Source organism: Halyomorpha halys, unplaced genomic scaffold (genome assembly GCF_000696795.3).
Source record: "Halyomorpha halys isolate HHAL.00 unplaced genomic scaffold, Hhal_1.1 Scaffold107.1, whole genome shotgun sequence".
NCBI lineage: Eukaryota > Metazoa > Arthropoda > Insecta > Hemiptera > Pentatomidae > Halyomorpha > Halyomorpha halys.
The window spans coordinates 935,873-943,673 of record NW_027112128.1 but is presented as its reverse complement, the minus strand read 5'-3'; the positions used below and the strand labels follow the sequence as shown (position 1 = coordinate 943,673).

Here is a 7,801-nt window from a genome sequence, read left to right as displayed (position 1 = left end):
GCATAAAATAAATAAATATGGTTTTGTTTATTTATGTTGTTCTTTGCTGACCGCACCCCCCGAAAAACTTCTTCAATAATTTGATTACTTGAACAAGCCAACTCGTTCCAATAAATTCATTGAAAAAGGTTTTACGCCTTATCCATTGAAAAACAGGTTTAAAAATTTCCCACAGCTAATGAAAATGGAACAAATCGGAAAAGAAAAAATTGTTTTAGCGATGAAAGACAGGAAGCTGAGGGTGTTCGATCTGGCCAACCGTTACATCCTGTTACAAAAAAAGAAGCCTTATGAATAAAATAATGCAGTGCGATTTACTTTACTTATTTCCTATTTAATATTATTTTGTCAAATTTATTTTTGAACTGATATTCATATTGTAACATATTTTCTAGATAAAAGTTACGGTTAACTTTTAATATAGATCTAAAAGAAATGATTCGAGAGATTTAAAATAATTTTTTATCTTTATAAAATATGCCCTATCTTCATTTCAATTATGCATAGTGTTCAACATGCTTATTTGTCACAGCAGTGAGGAAATTTAGGTTCCTGGTACAAAAGACACTGACACATTTACAATGTCACTTTGGTTTTGAAACTTTTTTACTCGTAAGGTGCTTGAAGCAAAAGTTGGGAAAATGTCTGGTGAATTAGGTAGAAGCATTTGACCAACTCATGCAGACGTACCAGAGTTGGTTCTTCAACGTGTTGATGGTAATTTAAACTCGTTACAAGCTGTTAAAAAAAACTATTATTTAAAAAAAAACATATATATTAACAATATTCAAGCCGTAGAGATGCAAATGGGGATAGATTCAAATTTGGAAATTTTTTAGGAAACTAAACAAATGCCCATAATTCAGATACTAGTCACAATCTGGATCTCATGCCCAAGCCCTCAAAACATAAAAATTCAATGTATTTGAAAGATTGAAGGAGATGTTCAGGGCTTAGGTCAAGAAAAAATAATTAATTTTCAACAATTTATTTACTGTTAACGTTTCGACCCACATACGATGGGCGAAGATATACTGTACAACCTGCTGTTCTGCTGAATTGTTCTACTTCGAATTCAATACAGTTTTACGTTAAAGTGGGTTAGAGATTAAGAAGAAAATGAATTCCTGCATTATGGATATTTTTACGCCTCATATGACAAGTCAATAATATTGGAATTTATGACAATTTTACAAAATGTTTCCCCTTCTTTGCAATGACAACAATGAAAATGAAGAAATTATTCTATTTCAGTGTCAAAAATTCTTCATAGAAGTTTTTTTTTTTCCACCACGTACTTAGGGAACGGCTGCATCAAACTCTCATCTTTTGTCACACAACTATTATAACATGGTGCCTGACTTCCTGAGATTTACGCTTTGACAACAATGGGCGTTGTGCAGATTTCCCCACTTCGTTAACTCAAGATTAACATCGCTATGTTGGAGCAACGCCACCAGACCGTCGTTTGCAAAAAAAAATAATAATAAATTGCATTTCTTGGGGAAATACTTTCTATTTTGTCCATGATGTAGCTGATTACAAAGCATTTTTTGCTACGGCTGAGTTTCAAGTGAGAACATTGGAAGAAGCTCCTCCCTCCCCCATCAATTTTGCCTAATGCAGTTAATTTTGGATACATTGTAAAATTTACGATGCAAGCAAATTACAAAAAATAATTATCAAATTTTTTTTATTAAATTACCAATTAAGGAATTCACCACACATTATGCTGTATATTTATAAAGACAAACAAACTGGTAATAATGTCCCTTAGAAGTTAGTAAAAGAATTGCGGCCGTAAAGCTATATAAAACTGTACCGCAATATTAAATTATAAAACCTCATTGAGTGATATGAATATAAAATAAAACAAACTATTCCAAACATATTACTTTTTAATAGAGACAGGAAAAACGGACAATAATAACACAAAAAAAGGCAAAATCGAGCAATAAATATTCACAATATACAAAGTTCTGTATAGAACACCCCAAAATAAACTTTATTGTGTAATTTATATTACTAATATGTTGCAAGAAACCTTATCTAATCTAAAAATTAATTTGCTAGTCATTGTTTAGTAATAATAACTAAAAAACTAATCCATTCAGATTAAAAACGTAATATTTTATTCACAATTGAAGAGCTAAGTGGGAGCTAACTGTATTTAATGTTTTTGTATTCCAATTATGTAGAGTGGAAAAATCAATTTTAAACTTTTAAAAACTACTATAATCTTAAGATTAAAAAAAAATTAGGTACTAAATCTAATCTCAATTTGCGATCTCTAGAATACAATAATTATTTTATTAATAAAATTTAAGCTTGAAAACTTAATTCGATTGCAGTGAGCGTCAACTTGTGATTTCCCAAAACCTATGGAATTTCGCCTCGTCTCCATTTTCCGCATATCGCAGCTTTAACGGAATCGAAGAAGAACAAGTATCTCGGATAGGAATAACTGAGTTCGTTTGACGAATTATTTAATCAAATATTAATTATTAGTTTCGAGATATTAGCTATTTGATTTAGTGAATCATAAACAATTTTTTTAATTTAAACTATAAGTTCGTTATCAAAATCAAAGAAATGAATTTCGTATAGAAAATCCATAAATTGTATAGTAATTCCGAAACGAATAATTTATTGAAAAATAAAACTGGTGTGAATAGAACGTCTTTTTGATGATTCGAATTTCTCTTGAGCTTCAGTTGGATTTGACCCAAGGGAACAAAAGATGATACGGAAATTTGGTCTCTACTTATCAGTAACCGGTCACATTATGGTTTTTACAGATGTATATATAGTCGTACTACAAACTGCTACAGCAATAAAAGCTCTAACCGAAAATGGAAGTATTTAGGCTTACGGAGTTGAGCTTTGGAGCTCCAATAAGACCATCGAATATCTCTCTTATCCTATCCTTGAAATCCAAAATTCTGCATAAAATCCAACATGCACCTAACATTATCACTGAGAATATCTTCCATAAAGACCTGAATGTTCTATATGTATCTAATCCGAACCATTCCTCTATGATAAATTCCCTAACTATCCAAGCACACTAGTTTCTAACCTTGCTTTCTCTTCTATTACTGATATTAAATGTTATTGCAGTGCAACCAAAGGGTAGTTTCTTCACAAATATTTCATATCATTATAGCTTATCACATTTACTCGAATGTTTAACTTAAATACAGTTGTAAATTTCAAGAAATAAAGAAAAAAGTATTAAATTTATTGATCCTATAATATTAAAAATAAAATATGCATTTGTAGAACAATTTCAAAGGATTATAAAATGTATTATTATATCTAATACCCATATTTGGCGTTAAGGGAAGATTCGAATTAGAACAGTATTTGTGATCCACTTCAAAATATGTAAAAGTTATTTAAATTGACAAGGGGCGATCTTAGTATTCGGTGTTCAATAAAACGTATTCCACGTGAAAAAATAAATGATTTTCTTATGTTGCGGCCTAAAAGTAATTTGAAGATGTCAAAGTTTTTTCTTCTACACTCTAGATATCTGACAAACGATTGATCTGGCGGAAACGTTATAAAATGTAATGACCGATGGAACGTTTAGATGTCATTACACGGGACAGACATCGAATTATGAGCGTAACTATCAAAGAAAGTAAATCCCAGCTATCTTGGTAACGGCTTCCTGATGTCAAGTCAGCTAATAAGTGAAGGTATCGAAGAGAGAGGCTGTGACGGCTGGGAGAACTGTCATATCATCCATTTTAAGGAACTAACTGAATCGAAGGCTGGTGACTTCTTATGCAATTGTTTGCTGATGTGATTAGATCTCTCATATTTTTTTTTTTTAATAATTTATTTATTGTTATTTACAACTGTATACAAATATATACAACAAGTAAATTTGCTGTATGTGACATAGTGACATGGTACAAACATATAGAGTATCTACCCGTCGATAGAATTCCAATAACTTTTCTAGAGAAGATCTCGAGGCCATCTTCTTTTCAGATGCTTAGGAGGATTATTAGATAATGAAGGAGAAGCCAGGTTAAAAACAAGTGGATTTAGGTGGTTGGGAAGTTTTCCATGGAAGGAATAGTATCTGGTTTTGGCCAAATCGGCAACATATGGGACATTGAGGTCCTGATGGATGACTTGATTTGTGACAAAGTAAGGAGCATTAAGGATTTTGGACTGTAAGAATTGGATTCAGGAGGAATTTGATGGTTTAGTGGAGCCCCAAAGCTCAACTCCGTATGTCCAGATAGGCCTTATAATAGTCATGTAGATCAGTCTTTTGTAATGGATTGGCAATTCAGACCGTTTGTCTAGTAAATGTAATAGTCGAAATCGACGAGCAGTTTTCTGTCTTTTCAGTCTTGTATGAGTATTCCTTGGCAGTCGTTTGTCGAGATGTAGTCTAGATCTCTCATATTAATATAAAATAAAAATACCTCTGGAAGTAAAGAAAAACTAGATATGTAAGATTGTGTAAAATATTGACGATATTAGGATTTGAAAAAAAATCACATACGTGCAGTTTAAAATAAATGTTTGAACGAATCGGAAAAAAGTAAATTAAATTACAATATTTCGAATAAAGTATGGCGCTTTAAATTGTTTCCTGAAGAACATTGATTAGTTTAGTTACAATTGGTCGTTTTTTTTTTTAAATAGACATATTTTATTAAGTTGAAAAAATTGGCATGAATCATAAAAATACGTTTTTTAGCTGTAAGGATACGTTTTATTAATAAATATAGGATATATTTTTTCAAGCATATAATTATATAATACTTACTCACAGCCTCCCCCGGGCATTTTTGAGGCCCATTAGCCTATGGATGGCTCTCACGAAAATAGGCGTGGTAGTGATGTACCTACCCTATGAAAACCGCGTCATGAAACGCGCGATGACTTGGACCTCCACGGTCTGAGTTATATGTCGGTCTGTCGAATTTTGAGTTATATTGTGAAAAGAATTATGACACTCATTTTAATTGTTATTATTAGATATGCCGACGGTTTGAAGCAAATATTTGGACCATCATGAGGACTATAATTTAAAGACCGATTATATAAGACATGATTTATAAAATGATAAAAATAAAATAAGCAATAATAATCGAAAAACTATGTAAAAAAAAAACAACAAAACAAATAAAGCATCAGCCATTTCAAAGCAGTAAGCACCTAGTCTATAGTAGGTTTCTTTATATACACCACATATTATTACGTATGTTTTTGTTACATATACTTTTCATTATATTTTTGTTAAATTACCAATTTTATTTCATTATTATTTTTATATAATTTTTTTAAATTTAATTTTCACTTGTATTCATTACTTGTTTGAGAGTGTTTAACGATAGTAAAAACACAATTCATTTGATTCTATAATTTCAACATATTTTATTACGTCTCCGACGTTTCGGCCCTTAGGAAATTATCAAATTGATATTTCAAATATTAAAGTGATAGTGATATTACTGAATTTACTATTATAAACTAAACCCACAGATTCAGTTTAATTGTGTAAAAAAGAAAAGAGTTATAAAATTTATATTAATGCATTAATATTTTTGTGTTGAATTAGTGAATATAACAAATCAATTATAAGTCTTCTTGATAATGACCTAAGGGGCCGAAACGTCGGAGAAGTAATAAAATATGTTGAGAGTATAGGATCAAAAGAATTTGATCCTTATTTATTTTATCTACATTATTTTATACTGCATAATTTGTATCAATTCCCATCCTGGTAATGGGCCAAATATTGCTTCGTAACCAATTTCCATGTTTACACTAAGGGTCCAGGGCCCCACGATCCATGAGGTCTTCCTCTAATGGTCATAAGTAGCATTACTAGGAGACCAAGTGATACCCATTTTGGCCATTTCTTTAACCAATAAATCAACCTGTTACAAGTTTGATAAGCTGTTTCTGTTCAAAATCAAGACGTTGAGGCACTCTCATACAGTGAGAAAACAATAGTCCTTTCAGTAGCTGCCAAAACCAATTCTCTTGTCATATTTACTCTATGGACTCACTGGACTCTCTGTGATTCATAAATTGAAGCGAATCAAGAATGAACTCAGAAGTTTAGGAAGTAATTCATAATTTAGCTAATCAAAAATCGAGAAAAATACCTCTTAAATATTTTACGTTTTTTACTGCTAAAATATTAAACAAACTAATGAGTTATATCTTTTTATTGTGCTGTTTGAGACTAGTAGTTTTATTAATAATGATAAAATTATTCAAATGGTTTGAACTTTCTTTATTAAAACATATTACATGTCCAACGTTTCGGCCAATCCGGAAATCATCAAGGACAATAGTTTTAATGATAGTAAAACTAGTGTTATGATAAGTTAATAACAGTAAAATACAAAAATTGTGAATATAGAAATTATTAATAAATTATATAGTAACATACAGGTTTATTTTAAGTTTGTTAAATTGAATTGGGCATATATGCCTGCTACTTTCAATATATCAATGTGACGCTAAAATTTCCGTTGAGCATATAATATGTTTTAGTAAAGAAAAATAAGACTAATTGTATAATATTTTTTATTATTGATAATTAATGATTTTAACTATCACGTTGTCCATAACCCAAACCTTTTTCAGAAAACAATTTGAAGAGGCCTATCGCTAATCTGGAAGAATCCCGTACGTGCATCTAACCATTTGGTAAAATATAGTTCTGGTTGTAACGTCGATACATCTCATAAAAAGATTCAAAATGGCTGCCTCCTGAATTTTTTCCTAAATGCTGAATGACTGATGTTAACGAAATTTCTTTCACCTTGAATATGGAGTAGCTGAAGCTGACTAAAGTTTCCGTCACATTGCTTCTTCCAGAAGTGCCGCTGATCGGGATGGAAGATGCCATCGCGCCCCGCTACCGTTTAAATCACATTACATCCGCCGACTCTGGAACTAAAACGATATTTCGCGGCTATGACGATGTATCTAAGAAGACGACTCTTTTTTCGTTTGCTTTCTTCTGCATAATAACTATTTTCAATATTTATACAATTTATTCATTTCCTCCTTTAGCTCATCGTAATACTTATGAAGAAAATACCAATCTATTGTGTTCTATAAAAGATAATATTACGTCAATTATTGAAAGTAAACGGAACTAATCGCTTCAGTGTTAGTATTTATTTCTAATTTTTAAATCTACCAAGAAGACAATTGAAACGTTTTTACGCTAAGCACCAGCTATGATTGATTATATATAATAATTGAAAATATTACGCCACTTATAATAAATAATATTATTTCTATTACACTGAAAGTTGAGATTGCTAAATGATAGTGATGGCTGAAGAATCGGTTTTAAGTGGGATTCAAGAGGTGTTTTCAACACAATTTTTATGGTGACTCATACAAATTGGATAGATTGCTGTCAAAAGAATTAAAATTAAAGAAAAAATGACATAAGTTTCGTGTAAGCTTCCGAAAGTAATGTCGAATAAAAAACGGCAGGAAAATCTATGAAAATTCATTACCAATATAAATATTTAATATCACCTAATATATATATATATATAGTTAATACTTCTATTAATTTTTTTGGTTTAGAACGCTCGGCTATCGTGAGGGGTTGTGATTTTTCATTTTGATGCCGTTTTTCAATTTCAGGCGCTTTCAATTTCAGGCGCTTGCTCTATTTCAAAGTCTCTCCTTCCCGTTTTAAGCTAATATTTCGAAAGTTGTGAGATTGTGACATGTCGTACATCTACCAACCTACTCGCTACAATTGTCTGTTTGAAAAGTCAGATAAGTAAGG

At 31.1% G+C, this 7,801-nt stretch overlaps 1 protein-coding gene across 1 annotated transcript in view; it reads right to left on the bottom strand.

Moving 5' to 3' along the window:
• Positions 1-7,801, bottom strand: part of LOC106677713 (uncharacterized) — a 66,202-nt gene that overhangs the window by 3,246 nt on the left and 55,155 nt on the right. The window lies entirely within an intron of this gene.